Raw genomic sequence first — 15,181 nt, forward strand, 5'->3', positions numbered from 1 at the left:
GAGGGACTGCTTCCTTCTCCCCTGTGCTGTCTTATACCCGGCGAAAAAGACGACCCCAGACTTTTGAAAATAATTTCTAGTGTTAGAAAGTAGGGTTGAGCGAACCCGAACTTTTAGATTTTTGGACCCCGGATCCAAACCCGAACATTTCAGTAAAAGTTCGGGTTCGGGTTTGGTGTTCGGCGGATCCGTCCTTGCAATGCATTTGCGAGACGGATCCGCATCCGGATCCGTCTCACAAATGCTTTCAGTCAGCGGCAGATCGGCGGATCTGGCGCCCAGTTCCGACGACGGTACTGCCCGCCGGATCACACTGCCGCAAGTGTGAAAGTAGCCTTATCTTAGGCAACCCATGACTCTGGGTAGCTGTTCGAATCAGGTCAATAATGTTGGATCCGGGTACAGTTTGTTCTTTGTAAATGAATTCACCCATAGCGTTCCAGTACGGCTTATTACCTGAGCAGTACAGTTTACTTAACAATAATTCAGCATTTTTTCTATAACGTGTATTAATACTGTCAAGTATCTCGTTAGTATCTGTGCTGATTGAGGCTGCATTTGACAATTGTTGTTGATCGTTTTGCGGCTGTGTAAGCAGGGTTAAAGTCAACATTTTTTTACTAGACTGTTTGTTGAGCATTAAGTACCTCTGTAACACTGCTGTGTATCTCTTATTTTTTTCATCATCTGAAAGGTCATTTCTGTGTAGTATTTAGCTAATCTCATCATCTAATAGTCGTATGGCTGTTTGGTGTATATCTGTTGCATCTACGCATGTTTTTTTAAGCCTGTTCAATTCATTTTTGGAAACCAGGAACATTTTCTCGGCATACTGCATTATGAACCACCGGCTGTATTAGCTATCAGGATAGTGATTAAAGGTATTGCAAAGCCGAGCAAAGCCGCTCTGGTTCACAATGCGCTTCTTTCCTTTAATAGAGCACTTTTTATTGCTTAATTGCTTTATAGCCCTACGCCATTTTTTCCCAAAATTTTTGGTGCTCTTTAAGAGGGATCTTCCTTTAAGGATATTGAGAGCGATCTTGCCAATAGCCGATATCAAATCATTACTGGCGTTACGTAATATAGATTTTCGGGCCTTCACATTTGTTTTGACTAATGCTTTTAAAAGATCCCAATTACGCCGGATCCTGTTCGACATCCTTACAGCACCAGCGACGCTAACAAAAATAACCGTAAAGATGTGAGATGCCTCATTTTAGAGCTTCTTTTTGCACACATAAGCCACCTGCAGATCTGGTGGGAACAGACCGGTTCTGAGTCGTAGGTCCTCAGGCGTGTCAGATCTTAAATCTACAAGTAAATAGCCGTAAGGCTTGTGTGTAGCATCTTCAAAAGCTTCTAAAAAGAAACGTGTAACAAAAGAGAAGAAAGAATACCGAAACAGGAGCCGCACATCTACAAAATATACAAGTTTATTTAGGAAACAGACACAGCATAAAAAAGTTTAAAATCGTTGTATACAACAAATCCGGGCCATGTAAGCCGTGTATCGGCGCATGCCCATCTGAATCACCACAATTTCATGTATGAACCCCCACATCCATCAACATATCAAAATATAAAGTGCATGAGATCCATCAACAATGAATAAGAGTTAATAGATACTTATCATGGTATTGGCATGATGGGGGGTATCTGTGGCGATCAGAAAGAAAGCCCCACGCGTATCGCCAGGCTTGCTGGCTTCCTCAGGAGTGGAAGCCAGCAAGCCTGGCGATACGCGTGGGGCTTTCTTTCTGATCGCCACAGATACCCCCCATCATGCCAATACCATGATAAGTATCTATTAACTCTTATTCATTGTTGATGGATCTCATGCACTTTATATTTTGATATGTTGATGGATGTGGGGGTTCATACATGAAATTGTGGTGATTCAGATGGGCATGCGCCGATACACGGCTTACATGGCCCGGATTTGTTGTATACAACGATTTTAAACTTTTTTATGCTGTGTCTGTTTCCTAAATAAACTTGTATATTTTGTAGATGTGCGGCTCCTGTTTCGGTATTCTTTCTTCTCTTTTGTTACATTGTGCTTTATATACCGAGGGCCGGCACTCTTTTCCTTGATTTTTGGATGTGCCCCTATTTTTCTTAGATTGCATTCTAAAAAGAAACGTGTTTTACCGGGGTACATCTGCCGAGCCAACGTAATAACCTGTAATTTATCACGAGGGTTCTTAAAAGGACCATGTATTTAGTGTTTAAATTTATGGTTCGGCTTTTCTTACCCTGACAAAAAACGTTTTGAACGAGATACATAATGCTCAAATTTCTGTACGTATTTGGTGAATGCGTTTTGTATTTCAAGATTTTCACAAGCCGCCTCCATAAGATCATCAAGAACAGCCAAATTTAACTTGTCTGTTGGAAATAGATCAGTGTCTGTAAAATTTTGCGGGACCCCCTCGATAAACCTGATATTTGTAAACAAACGGGTTAGCTCATCATACAATTTCTGCCAACACGCGTAAAACCAAATTACATTATCAGGTTTGTGTGACATTAACGTATCCACGTGTATTAATACATTTTTAACAAAAAAACTCTTTCCGGAATTTGAGGGTCCTGCTAGAATACACGAAAAAGGGTGTTGAAATTGCACAGTCATTTTTTATAACCAAAAGGCAACGTTGTAAAGTCAGCCGTCAGCTGTCTCTTTGTGTAAATGCACTTTTGCGTTTTACGTAACGGTCTTGTCTCTTTGGTCAAGCGCTTCCTATTTCTGAAAATGCCGTCTTGCTCGATACCTATTGTTTTCTGCGTCTCGGGGTCGGTGTTGTGTGAGTAATACAACACAAGGTCTTTTAAACTGTCAAAATTAACAAGCCGTGTGTTAGCGACATTGAGTGTTATACCCTTAACCTTCAATACAGTTTTCCCGTTGTTAAGTTTGTAGCCGTAAGTCTTTGGGCCAGCCGATACAAACTCGGTAATGTGGGCGTAGTCGGGTATTTCACTAGTTAGTTCACCGAGAAAATCACTCAAGGGTGAAGTCCATTCAGACCCCTTACTCACGAATGAATATGACGCAGTCTATTTCGTGCTAAAGACAACATTCCTGCAGTCTGTCTAGTAGCTTGTATAATTTGAGTCTGGCATAGGCGGTTGTAAAACAGGCTATAGAAATGTTTGTGTTTTTGTTGAGGGTGTAGTGCTCTTTTACATAGCGCCAATTGACTACGGCCGTATCGTCATAGATGAAATTAACCTCGGAGAGGTCGTAGTACGGCACAAAAGCTAATTTGAAAAGTTCGTCAGTGTCCGTGACTATGCTGGTACGTGACAAGTTAGAACGCTGTCCAAACTTACCCCACAAAGAGTTTAGGAACAGTTTCGAAATTTGTATTTTTGCTGAGTTTACAGCTATCTTATCAGATCGCAAGCGGACATCTTTTTTTTAAATGCATCTATGTAAGCCGTTTTTTCAGAATCCGTTTTACACCAACTGGGATAACCGGAAGCCTCCTGTTTATCTCTGAGGTGTAATTTGATGTATGGGGTGAACAGATCGTCTGTTGTGTTCGGAAAATGCCAGATCTCGTAGATCTCTGCAATCCTGTAACCTTTTTCAACAGCTAAAACTAGTTCTACGGTGCTTCATGTACCGGTCAGGGAACTCTCGTTGTCTGTGTGGCTGCAAATGTCTTTCTGACAGTTCGAGGCACATGTGTAACATAGCGGAAACATTAGTTTTTTATTTAGCTTTACAGGCAGGTACACTTTAACTCTGGCAATGCCAAAGTATTTTTTGATGTAGCCAAAATTATCATAAATGATTTTTGGGTGTCCTACAGGGTAAGTCTTAGTTTTATTTACAAAAGTGTACAGACTGGTGAAATCGTAATAATTAATCGGCCTGCATCTTGTGATAAAGTTTAATGGAGATAGTGCGAACGCCGTAAAGCGTGTCACGGGGTTCCAAAGGTGTCAGGAATTTCATTTTAATCAGAAAGTCTTTGACCCCCGAATCGTTTGCAATCATTTCCCGCCACTCGTGTTCCCACAGGACGCGGACCGTAAATCCTTGTCTCTGTAGCCGGCTTTTCCTGACTAGGAAAGATTGGAACAGCTGCCCGTAGGACGATTTAGTAAGCTCGTTGCTGTCATGCTCGTTATAGCACACAGGACACCCGTGATAAAAACAGCCCTCAAATTCAAAAGCTGTGTGTTTACCGTTAACAAACGCATACCCGTCCAAAAAATATTTACCAACCTTTTTTTCACCGCCCTTTAACACATGTTGTTTAGAAATGTCTTCAGCATGTTCAAAGTACATGAGCCACTGTATAGCGGGTGTTGAAAATCGTTTCTTGGTCTTGTGGTAATTATCTGCAGGGACAATCGCTATGGTATTTTTGGGTAGAAATTTAAACCGGTACATAGTCATGCACACTGATTCCAATGTGATAAGTTGGAGCGGATCAATACATTTAGTGACTATTCTGTATTTCTTTTCACGTTGAATGTATTGCAGAACTTTTTGTTCCGTCATGGCCATAATCGTGTCCCTGTAACACTCACAAGCCCTTCTCAAAACCTCAACATCCTGCTTACAGTAGGCTTTTAACCCTGCCTGGAAATTAAAGGTGTCATTTTTATGTTTCTAGTACCGATCTGTGAATTCTTTTTTCTCACCGGGCATCATGTAATCGACTCCGTAATACCTAGCGGCTGGTAGGACGCCTATGTAGTTTTGATTTTCTGCCATGTTGAAAAAATGCGGGAAGTGACCCTTGGCGCCTGAAAAATCCATAGCCTCGGGCATCTTGCTGAGCTTCCTAGGCATGAAATTCAGCGAGTCTATGAATCAAATTTTTAAGTCATTCAGGGTAACCAACCGCCTTGATTTATAATATAAGTTTTACAATTTTCATTAATCAACGCCTGTAAAACAAAATAAGCGTCGTACCGGCCTGCATTGTGCGTGTAAAGGGGGAATATTAATTATCAATATTTATGGAAATAACAATAATTAATATTCATAAATAGGAGGAGCCGTCTACCGATGACTCCGTCTGTTTATACCTTTATCCTAATAATTCACTATTCCTTTGCTTCACACTACCCGCTAAACTAGCTGCAAGCGCCTAACGGAGCTAACTACCGCTAATAAACACACTTTACACAGTAGGTATAATACAAATAATACACAATATTTATTAACACCTACAGTACACTACGCACACAATACACTAACAATACAGAACTAAACTACACTACACGATTCCCAAATTCCACCCACAAATCTATCTAGTACCGTACACACACACACACATATATTAACAGCCCACCCCATCTGGGGTGAATATGGAGCAGGGATGTTCCTGCAGGGTATGGGCAGGGGGAAGGTGGTAAGGGTTGGGATACAGCAATGCAAAGGTTAATACCCTGCAAGCGAGTGGTACTGAGAGGGGGTGAATATGGGTAGGTAGTGGGTAGATAATGGGTAGGGGAATAGTGAGGGAATATGGTAGGATCAGGGAATAGGATAAAGGAAGGGTAAATCATTGGTGGGAGAGTGGTAAAGGAAGAGTTAATCGTTGGTGGGATAGTGGTATGGGGTGGTTGGTAGGAATAGAATAATTGGGTAATCGTTGGTGGGATAGCAATACTCAGCCCTCCAGGTCTGCTCTTTGTCCAGGAGGATCCTCTTCGGGCGCCAGCCCGTGCATCCCCGAAAGAGCACATCGGGGCCGCGCCATTTGCTAACAGGCGGGAGAAGCATTTGATCTCCCACCTGTAGCATTTTGCATTTCGGGCAGCGTGATGGTAATCGCACTGCCGAAATCCGCATAATAGAGGGAGGGGAGGTTTCTCCCTTCCTTCTATCATGAATCTGAGTTCTTTGTCGTCATCAGGATGACCAGACCTTTGTCCGGTCATTCTAAAGCAATTAACCAGATTGCATCCGTGTGAATGCTTGGGGCACAGTCACACCGATGCACCATGTATTGGGGATGGGGGATATATATATGGCAGATAAGGGGCACAGACCTATAAGGGGGCACAGATAACACATATGTATAAATATATATATATATATAAAAAAGGGACCTATAAGGGGGTACATATTTCCCACAGGGGCTACCATGAGCCCCTGTGGGCCACTAAGGGCAGATGTGCGCAGATGCTGGGCACATCTGCGCACATCATCCTATAAAGTGTCAGTTAATGCATGTGTATACATATATATATATATATCATACATGCATGCACGTGTTTGCATGCATATATGTATATATATATCTGCATACATCTTTTGCTTTGATCGTTTCGGTATTAGCCCCTCCTACTGTCATTTTTCTTGACTTCCGGAGCGGCTTGACCCTCGCAGTCTTTGACTGGCCTTCCTTACAGGTAACAGTCTTCCGGTGTTAGCCACCCCTGGTTTTGGGGTGACCACACCCTCACTATCTTTCGGTAATGCGGCCGATCTTCAGGTATGGCCCGCCCCCAAGGAATATGGAGCGGGTTCACCCTCACAACCTCAGTCTCTGACTGCACCAACTTTCTTCAAGTACGACTTTCGTCCAACCTCTCTTGTTCCATCTTGAAGGGCGCAGTTCTCCCGTGGACAGATTAATAGGTCTTTACAAGGTCAGATTTTTCTTTGAGCGAGGTGATGTCACGGTACCTAAAATTCGAACTCCTCCACATTACACATCCAGCCCTTCCCTTATGAACTTAACGTTCCAGGGTTCAAGGTGGCAAATGGCAAACAAAGGGGGCCTGTCCCTACCGTGCCCAGGGCCGGTGCTACCATAAGGCAGACCAAGCGGCCGCCTTAGGGCGCACCCTGGGGGAGGGCGGAAAAATGTGACATGGAAGGGGAGAAATGTGACATGGGGGTCTGATGGCTGACATTGGGGTCTGATGGCTGGGAGATGATGTCTGACATCGGGTTCTGATCTGAGGTCTGATTAACATTGGGGGTCTGATTGGGGCTGTGAGCTGAGGTCTGATTAACATTGGGGGTCTGATTGCTGGTCTGACCTGAGGTGTAATGGAAAATATTTTTTTCTTATTATCCTCCTCTAAAACCTAGGTGTGTCTTAGCGAAAAATATGGTCCTTAAACCAGCCATTGTCTGAAGCAGAGAGAAGATACCAGGACCACAGAGAGGAGAAGCGGGGAAGGGGGGGGCACCAAAATGTAGCTTTGCTTGTGTTGGCAAAAATCCTTGCACCGGCCCTGACCGTGCCCTAATCTTATCCCCATTCACACAAAATATATGTTATTTACACAGTTCCCCTCCCCCCAACCCACCTAAACCCAAGGACTTTTATACACAATACTATGAGGTCTCAGGAGGGCACTGGGTATACCTCCCAAAACCTCATACGAACTAGTCCAATATTCGTCCCATGGGGTCTCAGGATAAATTGGAGATTTTCCATCCTGAATCCCCCCCACACAAATTGTCTTTGGATCTTTTTGGCTTCAAGACTTGGTGAAATCAAGTCCTGAGCCTCCGTGAAGTGCTGTTTGGTTCTGGCTTAGTTGGTCCGCTAGTCTCTTGACCCTCCGGTACATCCACCACAGTCCTAGGTACATAAGTCCGACCAGAACCAGAAGCACTATGACCGGGTGTATTAGTAAATTGAAAATTGAGGTTGCCTTAGGACTGTATCCAAAAAGACTCTCCCACCATGAGATATTTGAGTCCTTGTCCAATGCTGTGGCAACCACGGTCATTTTAGTCCGGTCATGGGTAAGTCGAATGGTGGCCTGTTTCTCCGTCTCCCGAAGATGTTGTAAAATTTCTTCCTCTTGGCTGAAGTCCAACAGGAGCTGTTTAAGTTCTTTGTCGAAGCCAAGAGGAATCTTCTGAAGTCTCACAGGAACATCAGGACGAATGTCGAGTCTTCTTCATAGGTTAGAACGCTTGAGTGGAGCTGGGGATGAGTTAACGTTTTAGTATTTTAATTTACTAACTGGTGGTCACTCAGGACCTGTTTACTTTTTTGGATTATGTACTGTCTTATAAAATCTGGGGCTGGGGATCAAGTACCGTTCGGTTGTTCATCACCGTACCTAGATTGATGGCACTGTATCCCTGTCTGAGGCGACTGGACACAGGTGCCAAGGACGAAGCAGTACAAGTTAGATTTCGACATCCATGCCATGGAACCACCCACCAGTTGGTATGGTTGATGGCGAAAGGAGAGATCAGTGGACTTATTCGCTGACGGAGGTTGAATGGGAAGTGGCCGTTGTGTAACGCTGAGACAATATGTTTAAGGTTGTCCGAGAGTTTGCTTTTGACCTGCGTACAAGCCAGAGCAAGCTGAGTCCGATCCTGCTCCTCCAAGAGACCCACAACTAACCTCCTAAACTTCTCACGTATAGCAGAAGATAGAGAGGTAGTGGCATCTATGAGTGAATGCTGTAAACCCTCTAAGACGTGCTTTACATCAAGCTGGGTCTTGAATCCTTCCCCGGCGTGTCGCGCAACCTCCCCAAGCTTACTTCTCAGGACTTCCATATCCATAGTGTTCAGGGCGCCCACTCCCAAAGCACCTCCGCCAAGTCCCATAGCCACTAATTCTCTTCTCCCCCTGTTCTTCCTATGTCGGGAGTCGTCTTTTCTTACCTCTTGCCCCGCCTCTATTCAGCCTCTTACCATGTCAATTTAGTTCCTAACAAACTCCTCACGTCTGTGATCCCAATGGTCAACTCGGAAGTCATCTACGGAAATCCAGGTAAACAGGATGAATTTGGCATCCGTGATGATCTTCCAGGGGGATGACAGTTGAGGAGCTACAGGATCTGCCAATTGATGGATAGTGGCGGTGCAAGAGTCTGAATTTGGTTTTACCAATTGGAGATCTTCTGTATCGTAGGGGACCCTCACCACTGTTGCAAAGTTCTGCCCCCTTCCTTTGAACGGATACCACTGATCGTTTTCTCCAGCCTGTAACACTAGCTTCCCTACAGGTTTGGTTTGGGACAGATAGACCCACTGAGTAAAGGTCCTTCGTCTACTGCTTCACAAAAAGGCCACTTAAACGAACCATCTATATTGATGTCAAAGTTAATATCTCTGCCCCTGGAGTCTTTCCAATCAGAAGACACAAATCTATCCGGTATTCTTCAGTCATAGGAGTACCATCCATCCATCCATCCACCGTAGGGGTATCTACCCCGTTGCACACCAAATCCCACCTCCAGGGATTAGTGTCCAACATCACCATCTGGGTTTCTTGTTCCCAGTTTGCATAGGTGACAAAATAGTATCCTGTCACCTCAGGAACACAGTTGTCTCTCATGATCGTGATCATGAAAGATCGTATGGATGGAGATCCCTGGCATCGGTCCATACCTTTAAAACTGTGGCTCGATAGAAACCTTCCAGTTTCACCGGACCACTCTGATCGTTCCAGATGGCCTGACCAGAGTTACTACAGTTTAACTTTAACATCATTATACTAGTTCGTAAGTAATCAGTGGACACATGTCCCTGAACATAACTGGATTTCCTGGTGATAATCATCTGGGAATCCCTCAACATGCAATATGCATTCTGGGTGCCTTTTACTGGAATGGGCCTATCAAAATGCGTCCTAACCCTTAACCTGTCCTGTTCCCCAAGAAGGTAGCCATCAGGATGTACCAACCGCTGTACTCTGTCCCAGTGACTTCCTCAGGACTCAGCATTCCCTCCTTTGTGCACAACACCGTAGTAGTGTTTGGCTCTCACTTGCTGGTAAGGGTGCAAGTGTGGGTCCCTAGATACCCATCTTAAAGATTTGATAGGTGTAGGGTCCGAGTCCTGGAAATGCTTGAATTCCTTGAGACAGATGGCGTGTAAGTCATGTTGAATGGCAGACACATTCTCCACCGGGGTATAATGCTGAATTACACTGTTGGCAAAACCCTCTCTCTGGAAACCATACAGATACCACTGACCTTATGTAAAGGTAAAGTTCTCTTATGGTTTCCGGATTTTGCCACCCAAACATTCCACCATTAAAAGGCCGGGTCCATTAAGTGATATGTTAGCCATATCAATGTTAGTCCCCACGCCCTCCCCTGAAGAGGCCAATCCTGCCATCAACATGCTTACCACCAGTGCTTACCAGATGTATCCCGCTCAGAGGACGCCTAGCTCTTCCCTGGCCATGTGGTCCCATGGCGTATCTCCCTCTTGTGTTCTGTAATTAGATGGAGTGTGATAAATGTAATGGATTCGCCATCGACCCACCAAGCCCTCTCCCCCTCCTTCACCCAACTCGGAACAGTCATTATTGAGTTGGGGAAGCCCGGGTGGCTTTGACTTGGTCGATGTGAATCCACAAGTGTTCCTGCCGTCTACGGGATTTCTTTTTGTTTGTGATTGGCCTTTGTACCTTCAGCATGGTGTTTCCCGTTACTTCAAGGACCTTGTAGGGCCCTTCCCAGTTTGCGTCCCATGGGCCAGCCCGACGGAAGACTGTAACCATCACCATTTCTCCTACAATGGGCATTAGTGTTTCCCCCTGTAGATACGGTTTGTGCCATGGTATTGCTGCGTGAGGCAGTAGCTGCTTCTGCAGGTTCTGTTGAACCTGTTGGAGAAACATGTCTCTGGTGATGGCGTTCTTCGTGGGTCCGACACTTGGGGTTCGTTGGGTAGACATAGGGGCATCTTACGTCCGGTCATCAGTTCAAACGGGGAGATACCGGTACTGGAGGCCTCGGTGGCTCAAATACCCATTAGCACGGCTGGGAGATAGGTTACCCAAAAGGAACCCTTCTCCAGCAGTGCCTTGGAAAGCTGGGTTTTGATGGTCGGTTCATCCACTCCATGATGCCCGCTGACTGAGGATGAATAAGGCACATTACATTTTTGCATTATATCTAAGAGACCACTAAGCGCTTTCATTACCTTACCCGTGAAATGGGTCCCTCTGTCTGATTCTATCACTCTGGGGATACTCCATTGTGACAGAACCTGTTACCAGAGAACACGGCAGTGGTGGTAGCCGTATCATTGACCGTGGGGATGGCTTCTACCCATTTCGAGAAGACATTCACTATTACCAATGCTTAACGGCAGTTAAGACTTCCGGTCGGCAATGATCCAATAAAATCTATTTGTATTGCAGGCCACGGACCATCAGCAGGAGGAACTCGCTGCAACACCGGCTTCAGGGCTGATGCCCTTGGGTTGACTTGAGCACACACCAGGCACTGTTGAGTAACCTCCTCTACTGAATTGGACATTCCTGGCCAGTATAATTTGTCTCTCAGGAGAGGCAAGAGTTTATTCCAGCCGAGGTGTCCAAACAGTTGGTGGTTTAATCACGTCAGCTCTGCTTGCAGATGCTGCGGGACCTCCTGAAGAGGAAGTTACTGAGTACCGGAATCGTAACACAAGATCCCTTCCTGTACAGACCAGGGATGTTGTGGTGATTTTATATGTGTCATTAAAAGAGGATCCTTAGTTTGTTCCTCTTCAAATGACACCGGGCCGTCACTCAGATGGGTACTCACTGCAATCCGGTGTGTTGGTAGTGGCCCAATGCCTGGTTCCCGGAGGTTACCAGACACTGCCACTAGTTTATACAGCTCGTCTGCCTTATTGTTACCCATTATCAAAGGTTCATCACCTTTTTGATGCGCCGGGATTTTGATAATGGCTGCTTCCGTCATGTGTGCCATGCCCCACTCCCACAGCTGCCCCACTCCCACAGCTCCTTCAGGACCGACACATGAGCCAGAGGTTTGTTTTGACTGTCCACAAATCCTCTCCTCTTCCATATGTCAAGATGCAGGGTGAGGGAGCAAACTACATATGAGCTGTCACTATATATAGTTTGTTTCCCTGGGGGCTGAAGAAGCAGAGCTTCTTTAACAGCCTCTAGCTCTGCCCGCTGTGCCGACATGTGACCCGGTAACCTGACAAGACTCTGGGTACCGGTGGTCTCATCCAGCACAGCAAAACCCGTGACATATTCCCCCTCCAGATAGAATCGAGAGCCATCAACAAAGAAGTCTTGTTCAATGGGCGAAAGTAGCCTGGAGAAATATCCCAGCGGTCTGGTCTCATACCCTACTTTCTGTAGAAGGACCGCTGCGAGACTCCATCTCTGCATGCGCCTGTATGGCCATTTCCCCATGTGGATGTGGAGTGGCCAACACAGGTGCCGAGGAGAGATCCCTTTTCAAAGTTGAAAAGGGCTCCTCCTGTGCATCGGACCAACCTTTGATTGAGGGTTCTTTTCCTCGAAGGAGGTCATAGAGATGTTTTGCTTTGTCAGCAAAATCCTCTATGAATTCCCTCATGAAGTTGGCCACCCCCAGGAATTTTCTCAAATCCTGAAGAGTGCCGGGTATGGGTAACTTCACCATGGCTTCCACACGGGCTGTCATGATTCCTTTGGTTCCAAAGGAAATTTGGACCCCAAGGAAGGTTTCCTCTGCTTCCTTCTATTCGGTATTGGCGTTGAGGTGGAGGGCCAGGGCCCTGAATGTCCACCTGAACACCAATCAGTCTGCCACAGTCGTTTTTTCCTCTGGGCCCACAGTTCAGGATGCTCGTACACAATAGGCTCCAGGCCACTTGTGTTCAAGCATGTCAGTAGATTTTTCTACTGCTTGCAAAGGTGGTCCCAGACACTGCCGTTTGATGACAAACACCTTAGCTCGCCTGGGACCCTTCCACTGAATGCAATTTGCCAGATCCGGGATCCACCCATTTTGTGTCATTACATCGGTTCCGATAATGTTATCAGAACAGGGGTAATACCACATGGGTATCCTGAGGGTAGTGCACCCGGTAATCTGGATGATTACCTCTTCAATTCTATGGGCCATCACCCCCCCTTGTTGGTGATCAAATCCGATCACCACACATTGGGAGCTGTTGGGGTGTAAATCGTGCTTGACATTAGTGATGGAAATTTCTGCATCTGTGTCAAGCATGATTTTCGTTTCCTGTTCTTTTATTGTGGCTTTTATGTGGGGTCTCCCTGAAGAGTCCAGTATGATGGGACATACTGGTGCCAATTCTTAAGGGACCCTTAACCCTCAGTCGATGTCCACCAGACTCCCAGTAGGTACCTGTGAGGTACATACTGCCACTTGTGCCCTTTCACCATGAGTATTTGGCATGAAATATTTTGATTCCACCCCCCCGGGACATTCACGACAGCCAAGCGTCTTGGTGATTGGCCTGGTGAATGTCCCAGATTCTTATTAACGCGTTCCCCCACTGACTTGGCAAAATTAGGTTTCATTGTGAAACCATTATTATTGCCAGTCTTTTCCGGGTTTGTCCAGTTATTTTGTGGACAATTCCTTCTAATGTGCCCGTATTGTAAACACAGGAAACAACAAATGCTTCCTGGCTTTTCCCATGGTGGGGCCGTGGGGCGAACGGTTGATGCAGACCTTGTGTGCTGTACCCGTTCATCTTGAGATCTAACGTATACAGGCGCACGCTCCCTCACTTTAACGGACTTCTTATTGTACAGTATATCCTATCTACACTGCTCAATAGTCATGGCCGCATCCGTGAGGGATGGCTCCCTAGCTGCACTCAGCCGGATTGCAGTATCCAGATATGGGAACTTTTCCACAAACATGCGCACCATGCCTTGTAGAATCCCAATGCCCTGATCCTTAGTAACCCTCCTGTACATCACTTCAAACTGACTACACAATGACAAAGGTTCATCATGGATAGTAGGCTTGAACTTTGACAGGACCTCTGGAGTGACGTCCCAATGACCCATGGCCAGTCTCGTGAGTGTGGAGAGGTGTTCCTCCTTATCATGAAACTGGCCATTCGTGGGTTGCGTCCTCCCCGTTACCTCATACCTTTGGTTAAGGTGTGTCGGTAACCACAATTTTAACAGCTCCATACGATATTCCGGAGCCAATGAATATTTATTACAGTGACCCTCGAAAATATCGCATGAAGTGAATGGATCTACATTGGGATCGTATTTTGGGATCTCTTTGCAAATCCGTAACAGGAAGTTTATCCTTTCCATACTAGAATGGTTAGGATAAACCCCTTCCTGTTTCTCTGGACATGTTGGTTGATTGGAAGCGGAATATGGCCATCCACTTTCCTCTTCCCAACTTTTGTCCTGTTCCTGGAAATGGCTGCTACTCCTATTCTCCCCAGGTGTCGGGGTGAATCGTAGCGACCGGTCCACCTATCCCCTAGTATCTACCACTGCGGATGTGTTATCCGCTGAAGACCTTGGCGCTGTCGCCGCTGTCTCCCCCTGTGCCGTTCCCAAAACGCAAACCTGTTTTGTGGGCACCATACCGTTAGTACTAGGCCTGGACCAATTGGAGATTGCCCGCTGCAAATGCGCAATGCTTTGCGTCTTTGCAGCCAGGTCCTCCCTCATTTGAACAATTAGGGCATCCGTAGATGCCGCATTGTTCCTGTACTGATTATTTTCAGTGTACAGCCGGAGTAGCTCTCTGTCCATGTCAGAGCAGAAACCCTCCTCATCCGAGAGTCTGGATTCTAACATGCAGATCTCTCTGCCCCTTTCGACTGTACACTGTGTTTCTTCTTGTAACCGAGCCTCTAGTGTGTATATTCTTCTAATGTTGTCAACACAACAATTACAGTGGAAGTCTGCCTTGACAGCAACCTCCCCTGCCTTTCCTGTGTTGGCGAGTATCTCAGTGTGTTCTGTCTTCCAAATGGTATCCTCAAAGGTGTGAACCAATTTGGCTAACATTTGGAAGCGTTTGTTTGTCTTGTTGAAGACACTCCTACTGATACAAATCCGGTCATGAGCGTAAGCCTGGTCCAGCAAAGCGGACCATAGCAGCTCAGCAGATTTGTATGTAGTGGGGATAATGGGATTAAAAGTTGTAACGGGGTTCCGAAGGTGCACTTGGTCTCCCATTAGCCGCAGACCTGCTGCTTAGCTTCGGGATCGAGGATCTGTGCTTGACCTCGTTCCCAGGGCAGCTTTGCTAGCTGGGAGGTTACCTGCTCCTAAGTCTGCCTTGAGCTGGCCACGTCACATGACCCTCACTCCCCACTATAAATACAGGCAGCCTGCTGGCCACAGGTTGCCTGTTAATTTAGGTTCCACCTGTGATGTTGTATTTTCTGGCGTTCTTACCTCCTGCTGTTTCCTGACGATCCTCTGCCTGCTCCTTGTGTACTTTGCTGCTCTCCTGGTATTCTGAC

This window comes from Bufo gargarizans, chromosome 4 (assembly GCF_014858855.1).
Source record: "Bufo gargarizans isolate SCDJY-AF-19 chromosome 4, ASM1485885v1, whole genome shotgun sequence".
NCBI lineage: Eukaryota > Metazoa > Chordata > Amphibia > Anura > Bufonidae > Bufo > Bufo gargarizans.